Raw genomic sequence first — 15,000 nt, forward strand, 5'->3', positions numbered from 1 at the left:
ATCGGGAGACGAGGTTTTGGACCGTGGATCGCTTTGCAACATTGCAACGGTAAAGTGGTGAGTTCCCAATTCGCCAAAGTCACTCGGGGTACGTAAGGTTAGAGCTTTGGGAAATTCGGATTTGGCAGAATTATTTGGCGAAGTGGGTATGATTCCATTAGAACTAACATGGCGACATTGCTCAAAAAGTTTCGATCTGCCCATTTCCAAACCTGAGCGAGCTGGATAAAGTTAATGGTGGGAAGATATCTCTCTTTAGGAAGGTAAGGGCTTCATTACGTAAAATATAGATAAACCTAACGCTTTTGATACAAAACTTGCACGTTAGTATGTGGTTCACATCAAACATTCTGCGCACGATATGAACTTAAGACTAACCGAAATGTTTAAAGTTGTTTTACAACACTGAAATAAATGTTGAGAATTCTCCTTTCGTTGAATTATCACTTAGATTTAGTTACTTTGCTCGAATATAGCAAAGTACAGAAAAATAATTCAAATGATGCTTGGTGAGGTCGAAATTAAACGTAGAAGTCGAAAAATAGTAGTGAAAGGTTTTGTAGCAAAATAGAGAAATGTGGAGAGAATGACTTAGAAAAGGAAATAGAAAATGTAAACATTGTGTCAAGATATTACCCCCCCCTCTCTCTCTCTCTCTCTCTCTCTCTCTCTCTCTCTCTCTCTCTCTCTCTCTCTCTCTCTCTCTCTCTCTCTCTCTCTCTCTCTCTCTCTCTCTCTCCCCATATATCTCTCCATATTTCTCTCTCTCACTCACTCACTCACTCTCACTCACTCACTCACTCACTCACTCTCACTCACTCACTCACAGTCATGACAGACACGCTTGGTGGTGGTGAGTTGTTACCACTGGCCGTACCTGAAGCAGGTATTGATTACCCAATTGACAAATGGCGACTTTTTGTTTAGTTAACATTTGACCTTCGTGGACTCTGCGTGGTGTTTCATTATTATAAACTAGGTCAGGAGACGCGCGCGCGCGCACCCACACACACTTGTAAGCATACGTCATGCACATATTCTACATGCCTATCTACGTAAGCGCGCTTACCTGACGAGCATGAACACAGTTTTCACTGGCACTTGCACACTTACATTGTACCCATTTGATAGTTAGTGTATGGGGCCAAGGGCAAGCATCAAGGTCGACCAGTTACTTGTTAGATCGAGATAATGGGACTGCTACCGTCGCCATGCCTGATCATACATTCACTTTCCAATCATTTGATTTGATTGATTTATTTATTATTATTATTATTTTATTTTATTTTTCTTTGTCCCTCAAGGATCGTACCCTCCTCCCGCGGTGTGGCTTGTACGGTATCTTCGACTTGATTTCACTGTCAGATTTTGACTTGTTTAGGTTCTCGGTCATAGGAATGCAAATTTTGATATTTTGTTTGCGGAATCTTCCCTGGTGTGGAGGCTTTGTTCCATTTCTACCTCGGGTACCAAATACGCAAATAATTGTTGCGCTTTAGAAATAATCTCGCCAGATGTTGCGCATTAGTCAATGAATCCATTTAGTGTGCGTGGCCTTTAACAAGACGACTATCAGATATGTTTTTTTTTTCTTTTATTTTTTAAATCTTATTAAGGAGGATAAAGTACGATTGGAGTAACCAGGCCATAAATGGCGAGGCTTATCTCAAGACTGTGACACTTCGAAGGTCGTGGTTGACGAAGTCGTGCTTGTTTTCCGTCGTCCCCAGTTCGGGTCATTGGCGCGTTGGGGACCGGTCTGTCCTTCCACATATGAAGACACCACTTCGATCCCCCCCCCCCGCAACAAGCGGTTGGTGGTAACTGCCACGTGCCCTGGCAGCTCGTGCAAAAGGAATTTCGGCTTCAGCGAAGCTGCTCTTTGCGTGTTATACTTTGTCATGCATAGACTAAAGCGGCCCATACACGATCAATTATATTTCGCAATTTCATTGTCAATACTCTGAATTGACAATTAAATTGACCGTGTATGGGCGATATATCGCCCATACACGGTCAATTTAAGATGTGATCAGTTGTGTCCGCCTTTGTAGATTGTTATGGTATTACCTCAAGTGACTGCGCAGGGATTCGTTTAGAAAACGATGCTTCCATTACACATTCCACAATTTCAGCCCTCAGTTGCCAAGTCCATCTTTAGTATACATTTGGTAAAGTAAACAATTTCGTTGTTTTCATCACATGAAGAATCGTCACCTCAGACTTCGATAGGGTGACAATTCTTCATGTGGGCTATCCTAGGGTGACAATTCTTCATGTGGGCCATCCTGGGTTTACGATTCTTCGGTTGTATAAGTTCATGACAATAAGCATAACCCTCATTCAACCTAACCTAACCTAATCTCAATTACACTGTCAATTTTCACTTTTAATTTCGGATGTTTATATTGACCTTTAAAATGACACCGGTTTGTAGTGATGAAAATGACAAATTTGTTGATGCAGTGGTCTTACGTTGTAAATAATATAGTCTATTTGTAAACTGAATCTGTTATTGTTGGAGTGTCGTTCAGAAATTGTATAGCTTTCCTGTGGTCAGTTGGATTTAGGAACGCGTCTGTCGTGGTAAAACCGATTGTGAGCATGGATGAATTACATAGAGGATACAGAATCGCCTAGTTTGTAGCTTTCCACCTTTTCGTTGCTTTGGGGTTTCTCTCTGTTAATGAGCCTCCTGGCTGCATTTGATATAAATAAGATTCTTTCCCTCTCTCCGTCTCCTCCTCCTATTCCCAAGGAAGCTGACTCCGCGTTTGAATCACGTTGTTTTCCGAAAGGATGTTGAGTCATTTTCTTCATAGGACAGATAAGTCAAACGGCCACACAGCGTGCGATTGTGGAAATACCCGGGCGTGTGTTAGTGCGTGCGTGCGTGCGTACGTATTCCCGGGCCCGATGTTGCCTACGTCAGTGTTGACGTCAGTTCGCTTGACGAGAGGCGATGGAGGCGCCTTTCTTCAACAAGTATCTGTACTCTCCCTAGTCGCTCTCCTGGCGTTGCGTTCCCTTCCCCCGACGCAATGTTGGTTGAGGTAGGGGGGTTCATCACACTTTCTGGTGAATGACATCACCTGGCGGCAGCCAGAAGACATTAACATGATCCTCGTTTTCTGTGGGTTATGTTTTTTTTCGTAAATTTATACACCATGCAGTTATGGTTATATTACATGCGTGTAACCTGTCCTTACCAGTCATGCAGCTTCACTATTGAACCTGTTCATGGTTCGACTGTCGGGAATTGCAAGGTCAAACCTTGTTCAGTAAGAACTTCCAAACAGGGCCTGATAATACTGGCTCTTATGAAAAGCGACTCGCCTGGTTGTCCTGCACGCGAGAGAGTGGCCGAAAAACCAGGGGCGGTGTGATGGCAACATCAGGACGGTGGCAGAAGTCACGAGCAGTTGATCGACTGTTTTTTTCTTCTTTATATACATATATTTATTTATTTTCCAAAAGTCTACTGACAGGTGGGGTTGGAATTTCGATATAAAAATGCAAACGTGTGAGGTGCTCTGCCCAAGGACCGTAATTGTAGCTGATTTATGTAAAACTTGCAACAAAGAGTCATCATACGAAGAGAAATGAACTAGGCCCGGGCAAGGAAAACTTTGATCAGTGATTGAGGTTGAGGTAAGAACTCTGAAGGTGAGAGGGTCACATAGTTGGGGTGATCGTGCGAGTGTTCGACAAGGGTCGTCTCTCTTAGTTCCTGCTCTAGGTTTAAGGGGCTCGACGCGTGTAAGGCTTCGTTGCCTCTTTGGTACCACGTGCTGCTTGGTAGCGCTTGCAGCTTTGTCTCGCTTATGTAGCACAGTTATTGTACAATATATTTGGGATAAACATACACGCACTACCGCGCGCGCGCGCAAACACACACACACACACACACACACACACAAACACACACCTCGTGGCGCAGTGGTTAGAGTTCTCGGCTGCCACTACGGCGGTCCGGGTTCGAATCCCGCCCAGGGCTGAAATAATTTCAGTATCGCTGCGCTGCGAGTTGTTACTCCAACTTTCGTGGGCGGGGAGTTGGGGTGTGTGTGTGTGCGTGTAAGGTCACAGCATTACCCATAGATCGGTTCTGTATGAGCTCTGAGCTCTCTTCGGGGAGGGAAATAGCTATCGATCACGAGTCCAACGCGTTATCAAAGACCATGGTGAATCTCACACAAACACACGATCATAATGCCATTCTTGTTGAAATGTGCTTAGAACCCGGGAGCTGTCAGTAGAGGATTGAATATTTCCAACCACATCGCCACTTGAAAAAGTATTTTCAGCCACGTAAAAAAAAGTCGTATGTCTAAGTATGACTGCGGGCGAAACCCGCAGTCATACGATTCGTACAAGAATCGTTTGTAATGAAATTACAAACGCATGCTTCGCCGACATTACTTGAAACTGGGTTCGATGGGTTCCAAAACATTCTCTCTCTCTCTCTCTCTCTCTCTCTCTCTCTCTCTCTCTCTCTCTCTCTCTCTCTCTCTCTCTCTCTCTCTATGCCATACCTAGCCTCAAATTCATGTACGATTCCAATTTGGTCTATATGTTTGTGCGTGCGTTCGTCGTAACATTTGTTGATACTTATTATTCGAGAATGAATAAACCACAAAAGACCCGAAGAAGAAGAAAGAGCAATTATTTTAGGCAAGCATTTCCGTTTTCCGTGCGTGCAACCATTCTGTAGGAAATCGAGCGCTCTGGAGGTTTTGTATGTTTCGTAGATTCGCACGACAGTTAGTTGGTGTGTGTGTGTGCGTGCGTGCCCTCTTAATAATGACATGCGAATAGTGCGGTTTAGAAAGACATGCTGAGTGTTGGGGTTTTAATTACATGAAAAAATGTGAGCTCATGCACACACACACACACACACACACACACACACACACACACACACACACACACACACACACACACACACACACACACACACACACACGCATGCATTTGTTTACATTGCATATTACTAAACGTTTTATCTTCTTTTGCAGATGGGACATAGTATTGCTTAGACGACCAGTCACCTCTCTGCCATTCCCTTCCGTTCCTTCGCCATCTCCCTTCACACCATCATCTAGCATCACTTCACATCGACAGGTACGTCCTTACCAACCCGCGGACCTGTTGGTCCATGCCAGCTGTGCAGCTGGGAGTGAGCAGATGAAAGCAGCTGGTCGACCTTGTGATGACGTGTAGTACTCGGTCTGTGACAGACCGAGCGTGACATGTCGCTTGTCAGCCCCTTTTTTTTCTCGACTGTGACGCAATGTTACACTGGACATACAATTCACTCACTGACATCTCCCGTTGTCTGGGTTTTCGGTCATGGTCGTTGGTGTTGGATTCTCCACTATTAATTCCTTACCGGCACAGGATGTCCGATTAAATTTAGCTTGACGATCGAGAACCACTTAGCCGAAAAAAATACCCTGTGGAGATGCATTGAGATGTTTGCTAGTTGCCAAAACTGCTTGTCGAGCAGTATATCCGAGCGTATTCACAGCGCGTGCAGGCAACATCCTATATGTCTGTGGATATGTTCACGTCAGCTTAATTTGAACGATGGCCTTGATGTAAATAATGGTCAACCCTTTTCATTACAGAAAGGGGTCCCCTCAACCGATAAGAATCTCTTGGCTATTGTCTTTAAACACAGCGAAAGGGTTTTAAATAATTTCAGGTAGTGAAGGGGACATAACCTTTCAAATAAAGGCAAAATAGAAACGGGAATCCTGCATGCAAATCATCGTGCATCGTCTGCATGAACGTTATGACGTCATCGGGGCGCCTAGTGATTTTTCGCACGGGCCTTTGACTCCTAGTGCGTGCGCGGGCCTGGATCATCCTGTGCGTTTTCAAATGCGGCGATTTGACATCACTGGACTTTTTTTTGCCCATGGCATATGCTTCTGATAATTACAGCAAGTTCACTGCGTTTAACTTTTTTTTTTTAATTATTTTTATATTTTTAGTGTAAATAGTGGGATTGTTTTTGTGTTCGTACTCCGAAATCTTGTCTAAGGGATGGTAGACCGCTTGTAGACGAACACGTGTTGGCTTGAACGCATGTGGCTTAGTTCGAGCCCAGCATACCCAGACAAAGGACAATTACTTTCAACTCTTGGTTGAATATTATTGTCGCCACATGTTAAACTCAAGACATTTCTTCGACATTTTTCAACAATTCTTCACTTGCTACAGACTTTTTTCATCAATTGACGTGAAATGATTGTATATGACATTTTCTGAAAAAATATAACATTCTGCCACTTCGAGTGTCTATCAACTTTATTTTATTTTACATTTACGTATCGGGTACAGTTGTTTGCAATTGTAGGTTGGCTGAACTTGAAGGTTTCCGGTAATTTCTGTGATTTTGTTTTCATTATCCGGCCTACAGCACTCACTAATAGAAGTTGAGAAGCTTTTAGTAAGTTGACGTAGGTTGTTTGAAAATTACGTTCGCATGGATGCAGTTTCGTTTACAAAATGATAATAACGATGATAATAATAATAATAATAGTAATAATAATGATAAAATGAGAACTACGAGTTTTCGTTCGCGACAGAAGTAAAAAAAAAAATACATCGAAACCTTAGGCGTACTTACAGGTGTGAAATGGAAGTGCGTTCAGTTCAGCTGTGCATAGAGGTGATGGTTGCAATATAGATTGTATAGTACATTTTATTTCAGTGCTGCACTCTGATCTCACATATGTTCATATTACTTGTACACGTGTGTTTACGACTTTTGGACTTCATTATTGACACGAGATCCGCTGTGTCTGGACCCCACAGAGATCCCGGCTCCCCGCCCCCTCGACAAAATGACGACAGAGCTTTTAACGGGATCGTCGTCATATTGAAAAGTTTGTATGCTAGCATTGTCGGTGTAATTCATAAGGTACCTTGTACGGCACTGGTTCCCAACCTGGGTTCAGTGAAGCCAAATAAGGGGACCACAAAGTTTTTTGTGATGGGGGAGGGGAGGGGAGGGGCACCGTGACTAGATGCCAGAGGCTTTCATTCATGTGGTGAGGTGCTCATCCCGTCTTACGGTCTACTAGCTACTAGGCGCAGTTATTGTTTGGACACTGCGCTAACCTTGGAGTTGTTTGCTTGCGCGCGCGCGCACGCAAGAACAAATGTAGATTTCTTGAATAGTGTGTCTGTCTCTAGAATCTTCAGGATTGGCGGTCTGATTATTGTAGGTATGCAGGTGGCCAGTATTTCTTCCTTGGTTGTTTCATTGATAAACTGACGTGCATCATGGTTGTGCCTGCGTTCACGCACGATGCTTTCGTACGCGGGTGCGTGTGGCCATTTGGGCTATCCGCTTTCATAAATCAACCGCATCGTCTAGGACCTGGTTTGGCAACAGAAAATGGATGAAATGTTCGCAGCTTAGTTTATATACGGCAGGGATCTTCCCACAGCTGAATAGAATCATATGGTGATAACTATAATAAAAACAAGCCGCCATTGTTCATGCAAGGTCATTTATTCTGTGGTGAGTCCCTCGCTGAACTCCCCGGGGTCAAATCTAACAAGTGAAGTTGACCGTTACTTGACCTGGGAATTACAAACACACAAGCTAAAAATTCTTATGAAAACTAAGCTTCCCTTGTTTTATTTATTTAATTTATTTGTTTAATTAATTTATATATATATTTGTTTATTGGGAGTTGGCTCGTTTGTATGTTCTTGATGACCCCCTCATCTTTTATCTCATCAGCTTTTGCCATGACTGAAGTCTGACGACTTTATTTAACTTGCGAATCGTGTGTGTGACGTCACTCAAGTGACGTTTTAGATGTCGAGTGATCTCGCTCATGAATTTCCCCAAAGATCTAAGACACGGAAGCTTTTGTGAAACTCAAATAATTAATCCTTGATAGGGAACCCGCGCTTATACTCGAATACAAAATTTCCGGTTAGTGTAATTTGAGTGTATTCGATGGCATATAACTAAGTTTAATTGTATATACACGCTTACTCGTTGGTTGGGCCATTTAGTAACTTTACGTCTTTTTTTCATTAAGACCGTTACAAACTACCAGATTCCTAGTGAAACTAAAGACAATTATTATTACCGGTATCTCTATATTTAGGTTTCTTTGTCGCGTTTTTCTTTTTTTGACGATTATGTGCATGCTTACGTGTGGCTACGTCATGTCGCTCAAGGTTTTCGTTGAATGTATGTCTATGTCTACAAATGCAGGGTCGCGCTGCAGTGCGCTCGAGCCGGAAGTCTTGCATAGGTCCAAAGTGACGTCATGTCGAATTTGTTTCATTTCCCCCCTCCCTCCCCCCGTAGATTTATTTGCCAGGAAGCGATGTGCAAAACCACATTTATATTTTATTTAATTTCATTTGTTTTATCTTTGTATTTATTTCTTTATGTATATTTATTTATCAAATTATTGTTAAATAACCCCCATACGTCACATTTGGTTATGTAACGGGATGATTTTGGTAGTCGTTAGTTAGAATTTTAGTTTGTTGTGCACATTGTTATATTTTGATAAAAGGAGATACTGTCGTAGACAGGGTGTCTTGGAATACTTATGTACATGGCGGCAACTATGATTAGGTAAAGTAACAGTGTACAGAAGAGTTAAATGTATGAATGTGTGGATATTTTCCTTCAAATTAAATTTGGACCTTCGGAATTCGAATGTAATGTACATTAATGCGATATGAAGACATGATGAGGTCCTAAGCTATTACATAAAGCTTGGATGCCAAAAAAAAAAAAAGAAGGTGTAAGATATTACTGTAATCATTTAAACCACAGTATGTACAAAAATAGTTGCATTTTTTTTATTAACCCACCCCAAAAAAAAAATATATAATCATAATAATTTTGTGAGTCCCTGAGCCCTTGCCAATCAGGAACTGCAAGCAGTTAGCTTGATTCCGGTCTGATTCGTTGCACCTGCTGTAGAGATTGCCGCGCAGTGGGCGGGTTGTAGGGTGTGCTCTTCTGGCAGTGATGGATCTCCTGTAGTAGTGTTTAGTGGTGACATAGGGTAGCAAAGGAGTCTATCCTTCATGTAAGGTTGTTCTTTAAGGGTTGATTCACACTATCGGTCCGGTCGCGCTCCAGTCTCGCTACGCTCTCGGTCCGGTCCAATATTGTCTCATTAATTTCAATGGAAGCATTCACACTGGCGCTCTCGCTCCAGTCTCGCTCCGGTCTCGCTCCGGTCACGGTTCCGTCAAAAGATATTTTTACTGGAGCGAGACTGGACCGTGACCGAACCGTGAGCGCCAGTGTGAACTCAGTTGCCACGGTCCTGCACCTGCCAGGGCTGCCGTTTCGTAGAATTTTGTACCAAATAGCGGCATGTGGCAACTGCACAAGGATATGAGGAAATTTTTTCTACATATCAGCGGGCTGTTCATAACATTTAAAAACTCAAACTTTTGTTTAAAAATCATAGAACTGTTATCAAATAATAAATGGTACATCAAAATATGACTTAATTGGTAATTGTGTTACTTATAAAATATTGTACCCCAAAAGATACGTTTTTACATACATACATATACCAAGGCTTTTTCCCCCTTACCAGGGAGGTAGCCAAAAAAGGACAAGGCATAAAATCCTTCCCACCCATTCCATCCCCGAAAACACTCCACACCCCTCCACCCTCCCTCCCATCTTAGCACCTCCTAGATACGTTTTCACGGTGTAGTAAAAAAAATATACGCTAAAGTTTCAGCTTTCTTTTAGCGATAATAATAATAATAAAAAAGAATTTTCATATCTTACTGAATATGTTAGGGCATGGGGGCCTTATATACATTCAAGAATAAAAAAACTAGAACCAACATTTTGTCAAAGTTTGACAAGTATATCTTGCTATGAAAAATGTATACCCCGGTATGGCAACACTCCCATTCTACACGGCAGTGTAGAAAACGCTGCAGCCCTGCCTACTGCTCCACTCCAGTCGAGATTCAGTCTTCGTTTAATTAAGCAAATAGTGTTTCCTTCTGTCCTACCAAACCATGGATAATCCAAAGAAAACACCACAATGGAATCATGCGAAAGGTAGATAAATGATAAAAATACGTTTTCTTTTTATTTATCACTGATACAATGGCAATGCGCACAGCTAGGATATACATAAGCACCAACTGAATAAAATATAACCTACAAAACTTACTTTAATTTTGTGGTTTCAGATGAAATGCTAATAGAATTAGTCAAAGGTAAACCAGAGCTCTATGACCTAACTTCGCTGTACTACAGTCACACATCCTTCGTAACTGATGGTAAGACTTCTACTGGTGTCGAGGGAGGGGGGATGACGGGAACGAGAGCGGACCGATAAATACCTCAGAACCGGGAGTGGAGCGTGACCGGACCGATAGTGTGAATCAACCCTGAATACCTCAGAACCGGAGCGTAGCGAGACTGGAGCGCGACCGGACCGATAGTGTGAATCAACCCTAATTGTTCTTCTTTACTCGCCTTTTCTCTCCCCCTCCCCGTCCCCCTTCTCCACTTGCCTCTTTCTCGTTTTCTGTTCCCCACCTTGTCTCCCACACCGTCTTCCACCAATATAGGAAAATATAGAGTACAGAGCCACAGCGTGGATGTAGAATGATTTAATCTATAAAATGTGCTTGGTGTAATGAGATTCCCTGCCGATACATTCACCTTGGCAGTCCTCTGTCCCTAATTGATATGGGGCGGGTGGGTCAGCGCGCTTAAAGAATGGGAATTGAGAAAGATCGTCTTTTGTTTATTCGTCCTCTGAGATGGGAAGATGGCGTTACGTACCATTTGTATTGCGTGCCCGCTCACTGGAAGCTGTGTGTTTATTATGTTGCAGTACAGCATGTGCATGCTGCTATGCATTGATTACGAGATGTTTGTGTTGCTAATTGCCCAGTGTTTTTGATTTTTGGTTACATGTCCATTGTTTGTCGTGCACGCGGTTTTGTTATTTGTCGTTGTCGCAACTGATCGACTAATCTATATATTCTGGTAAGTTCTGGGGATGTGTTGCCACCCCTGAATACGTAAGCTTTAGCTGAGTTACTAAATAATGTGATTTATTAGCATATTTGTTTTTGGTTGAGCCATTTTCTTCCGTTGCTCGGCTCTCCTCGTGATTTGAAAGCGAATGAGTTTGATATTTTCACAAAGAAGGAAGTTGCTGCTCTTCAGGGATCTCGGCAGAGTTGGCTACGGGTTTCAAATCTACGTACTTGACGCCCGTTTAGCTTTTCCCTGGGGGAGGTGAGGGGGCGCGATGGGTGTGGGTGGGGGAAGTCTTTCTCTCTCTCTCTCTCTCTCTCTCTCTCTCTCTCTCTCTCTCTCTCTCTCTCTCTCCTCTCTCTCTCTCTCTCTCTCTATATATATATATATATATATATATATATATATATATATATATATATATGTGTTCAAGTCGAGTTTCTTTGTGGAGGACCGAATTTTTGCCACTGAATTAGGCAGAGGGTGCCCTAAGTTCCCAAAGGGAAATAGTCACCATATCACTTACCTTGTCGTCGATAAAAAAAATCGCTTGACGGCAGCAATAACAAATGATACAGTTCTTGAACATCAGAGAGGGATCCGAATCGATATGGGACCCTGATCCTTTGGCTCCTCGTGGTGGATTTAATCTCGTCATCTTTCTCATTCCTTCCGCCTTCACCTCTGCGTCCCTCTTCGCCGTCTCCTCTCGATCCTCTTCCTCCTCCTTCCTCTCTCTCTCCTCTTCCTCCTCCTTCCTCTCTCTCTCCTCTTCCTCCTCCTTCCTCTCTCTCCTCCTCTTCCTCTCTCTCCTCCTCTTCCTCCTCCGCCTCATTCCTCTTCTTCCGCCTCCTTCTTCTTTCTCTTCTTTTTCCTCCTCCGCCTCCTTCCTCTATCTCCTCCTCCTCCTTCTCCTCATTCTTCCCCCTCCTTCTCTTCTCCTTCTCCCTCCTCCTTTTCCTCCTCTCCTCTTCTCTCCGTCCCCCTCGTCCAAGATGAATTACTGTACCTGAATAGCAGACGTGTTTTCCCATAAAGCGAGTATTCTTTTGTGGGCAGCCTAAGGTCGACACGGCAGCTGATACTTACAGTCCGGCGCCGCGATTGCGCCCCCCCCCTCTCGAAATATCACACACACAAGCACGGACACACACGCACGCGCGCGCACACACGCAACTGCTAACCCAGCGGTCCGAGTTCAAATCCCGCCCATGGCTGAAATAATTTCAGTATCGCTGCGCTGCGAGCCGTTACTCCAACTCTCGTGGGCGGGGAGTTGGGGGCGAGTGTGTATGTCAGGTCACAGCATTACCCATAGATCGGTCATACATGAGCTCTGAGTTCTCATCCGGAAGGGTAGCAGCTGTCGATCACGAGTCCAACACGTGATCCAAGACCATGGTGAATTACACACACGAAGACGTGAAGAGACTTTTCCTTATAGATGCATTGCTCATTGTATTAATATCGAAGAAGTGCAGTCCAATAACACAAGTGAATTTATAGGCAAGTTTGACCCCTCCACGTGCTGCACTTGTCATACATACAACCTTACCAAGCCGGATACAAGGATGAGGCACAGAGGCAGCACGCCCGTCAGTGTAGATCCATCTCAACAGCGTCAATAATGACTGAATAACTTCAAAGATACGTTCAAACACCCATGGAGCCACAGGGGCGGGACCACACGAGTGTAGGTCCTGTCCCGCGTGCTACAATTAGATAAATACACACGCACGCTCCGGGCGTATGGCCAAAGTATTAGGAAACCTGAGCCTGTCACATTTGTTTGGATTTTATCGTTTTGTTTATGTTTATCTTATTTATTTATTAATTTATTTTTGGCTACGCTTCGCTCCAGGCTGTGCTCGATTTTATCTAACGTGTTCTGGAGTATGTTTACAACCGGACAAAAACTTAATAAAAGGTGGGGGGGTAATTCCGAAGGTCTTCGTTCTTGAAATTAGGTTTAAAAAGGTGAAAGTCCAAAGCGACCTTGAGTGACGAGACGGATTTTTTTTTTCTTCAAGAGCCGAATGAGCCTCGCCCATCTGACCTCGTAGACCCGAGTTCGATCCCCTCCAGCGGGTGCCAGGTGCCTCCCACGTGCCCTGGCTGTCCAAGCATATCAAGGAAAGGTGTCGGCTTCGGCTGTAGTTCATCGTCAGTGTCTCAGGTTGTTGGGCTCGTGGGGTTCCGTTATTGGCGATTCATACTTCGATTGGGAAGTTAATGATCTTCACTTCGACGAATCGAGGTTCCTGTGGCTCCTCCCCCCCCCTCTCTCTCTTTCTCTTACTCTCATTTTTTCTCCCTCCCTCCCTCACCCTCTTTCATTTTCCACGTATTCGTAATTATGTAGAATGATTTTTAATCGAAATCAATTATTTTACATACCATATGATGGCACGCGCGGGGGATGATAATTGTCTCCTCGATTTTTAACCCGGAGCCCCACAGTGGCCGCCAACAGTCCTTGGGGCCTCCCAACGATCTCTGTGAAAAAAACCCGGATGGAAGTAGTGCATTTTCTTTAATTCTTAAACCGTGATCAGTTTGAGGAAATACAGTCCAAGGTGATAGATATCTTGGGTTCATTCCGGAGACCAAGTGCCAACCCTTTGGGGTTGCACCTCGAGATGTACAGGAGGGTGTTCGTTTGGCAGGCATTCGTCGTTGTTCCAAGGCGCTTGTGATTTGTAAACAAAGGGGGAGTATGTCAGTGCACGGAGCAGACTACTTCCAAAGTCGACTTTTATTTGATTGTCTATCTGTTTGTTTGTTTATTTATGTATGCGTGTATTTTACTTTATTTTAACAGAGAAATAATAATACTCGCTGTATCTCAGTGAAAATCATGCATGGAGAAATAGTGATAGGAAATTATTTGAAACAAATATAAATACTGGCTAGTTTGAGAAATTAGCGTTAAGCTGTTTAGCGGCATGATTGAAGAAAACTAGTACGCAACATGCAGTGGAGTCGAATGGCGTGGTAGGGGATTTCGGAATCTCCAGAATTTCCGTTTTCTGTCGCGTGCCCCCTCAGGTAGGTCGCCGCCCTTCCAACGGCTTGTTTTCTCTCACTGAATGAAATAGGTCGGTTTAATAAAATCATTTGACGGCAGTCTGACTTAATGGAATAGTACCCTCAGGTACGACAGGGTGTTACTGAATCGAGGAAATATGCACATTTAGCGTATCAAGGAACAAAATGTTCAGGTACGTTATTTTGTTTTCGTAAGATAATGTACAAACTGAAATGGGTACCCTCCCGTGCTCGGTAGTACTTTTCCTGACAAAACAAATTCAGTATGTCGTCAAAAGTATAGATTTATTAGAAGTGTCCAAAAAAATCCCATGTCAACCATAACGACGCTTTTTTTTTATATACATCTATATTTCATTCGTAATCAGCTGTGGGGACAGGTTGATGATCCGAGTCATAAAACGAGATAAAGCATTCCTCTGGTTTAGGTCGACATTGCGTCATGTCGTCTTATCGGGCGGCTTCGCTTCATGGAGCGGATTTTATATATTCGAAGGGTCAAGGAAGCGCATGGAGAGACTGTTATCATCAAGAAGATTACTGCTCCACCATGCATAGTCCTCGGGGTGAGGTGGCGAGTGCAGTAACTGCGGCCGAAGCAGTCACCGTCGTCCTATGGGTTGGGACAGTCAGGGCTAGTGACGGTTACCAGAGCATAGAGCTACACTGACGTTCCCAAGACGGAAGAAAGTTGCGGAACCGGAATAGAATCTGGAGAGTGCGTCATTGTAACGAAAGGCATCCCCCAAAGATGAATAGAATAGTTTGGCATTAACAAAATTAAAATTTAAAAGATGGGCATCCTAGATATTCACTAACTGATCCATCCGTTTGGGAAGGTTGCGTTTGTCAGTCTGCTCTTTTGGTGGGAATTGTCGTTTGAAATCCCGGTATGTGTTGCAAACTTACATGTCATTTTCTTTTTCCAT

The 15,000-nt window shown here is 43.5% G+C and overlaps 1 protein-coding gene across 24 annotated transcripts in view; it reads left to right on the top strand.

The window, feature by feature from the left end:
• Nucleotides 1-15,000, top strand: part of Ndae1 (Na[+]-driven anion exchanger 1) — a 557,753-nt gene that overhangs the window by 492,637 nt on the left and 50,116 nt on the right. For all 24 annotated transcript variants that reach the window (XR_012966564.1, XR_012966565.1, XR_012966566.1 and 21 more), the window contains one exon: nucleotides 5,019-5,124. The gene's annotated coding sequence lies outside the window, so the exon portion shown is untranslated. The remainder of the gene's footprint in view (nucleotides 1-5,018; nucleotides 5,125-15,000) is intronic.

This window comes from Oratosquilla oratoria, chromosome 7 (genome assembly GCF_046742065.1).
Source record: "Oratosquilla oratoria isolate Oo_2021 chromosome 7, ASM4674206v1, whole genome shotgun sequence".
Taxonomy (NCBI): Eukaryota; Metazoa; Arthropoda; class Malacostraca; order Stomatopoda; family Squillidae; genus Oratosquilla; species Oratosquilla oratoria.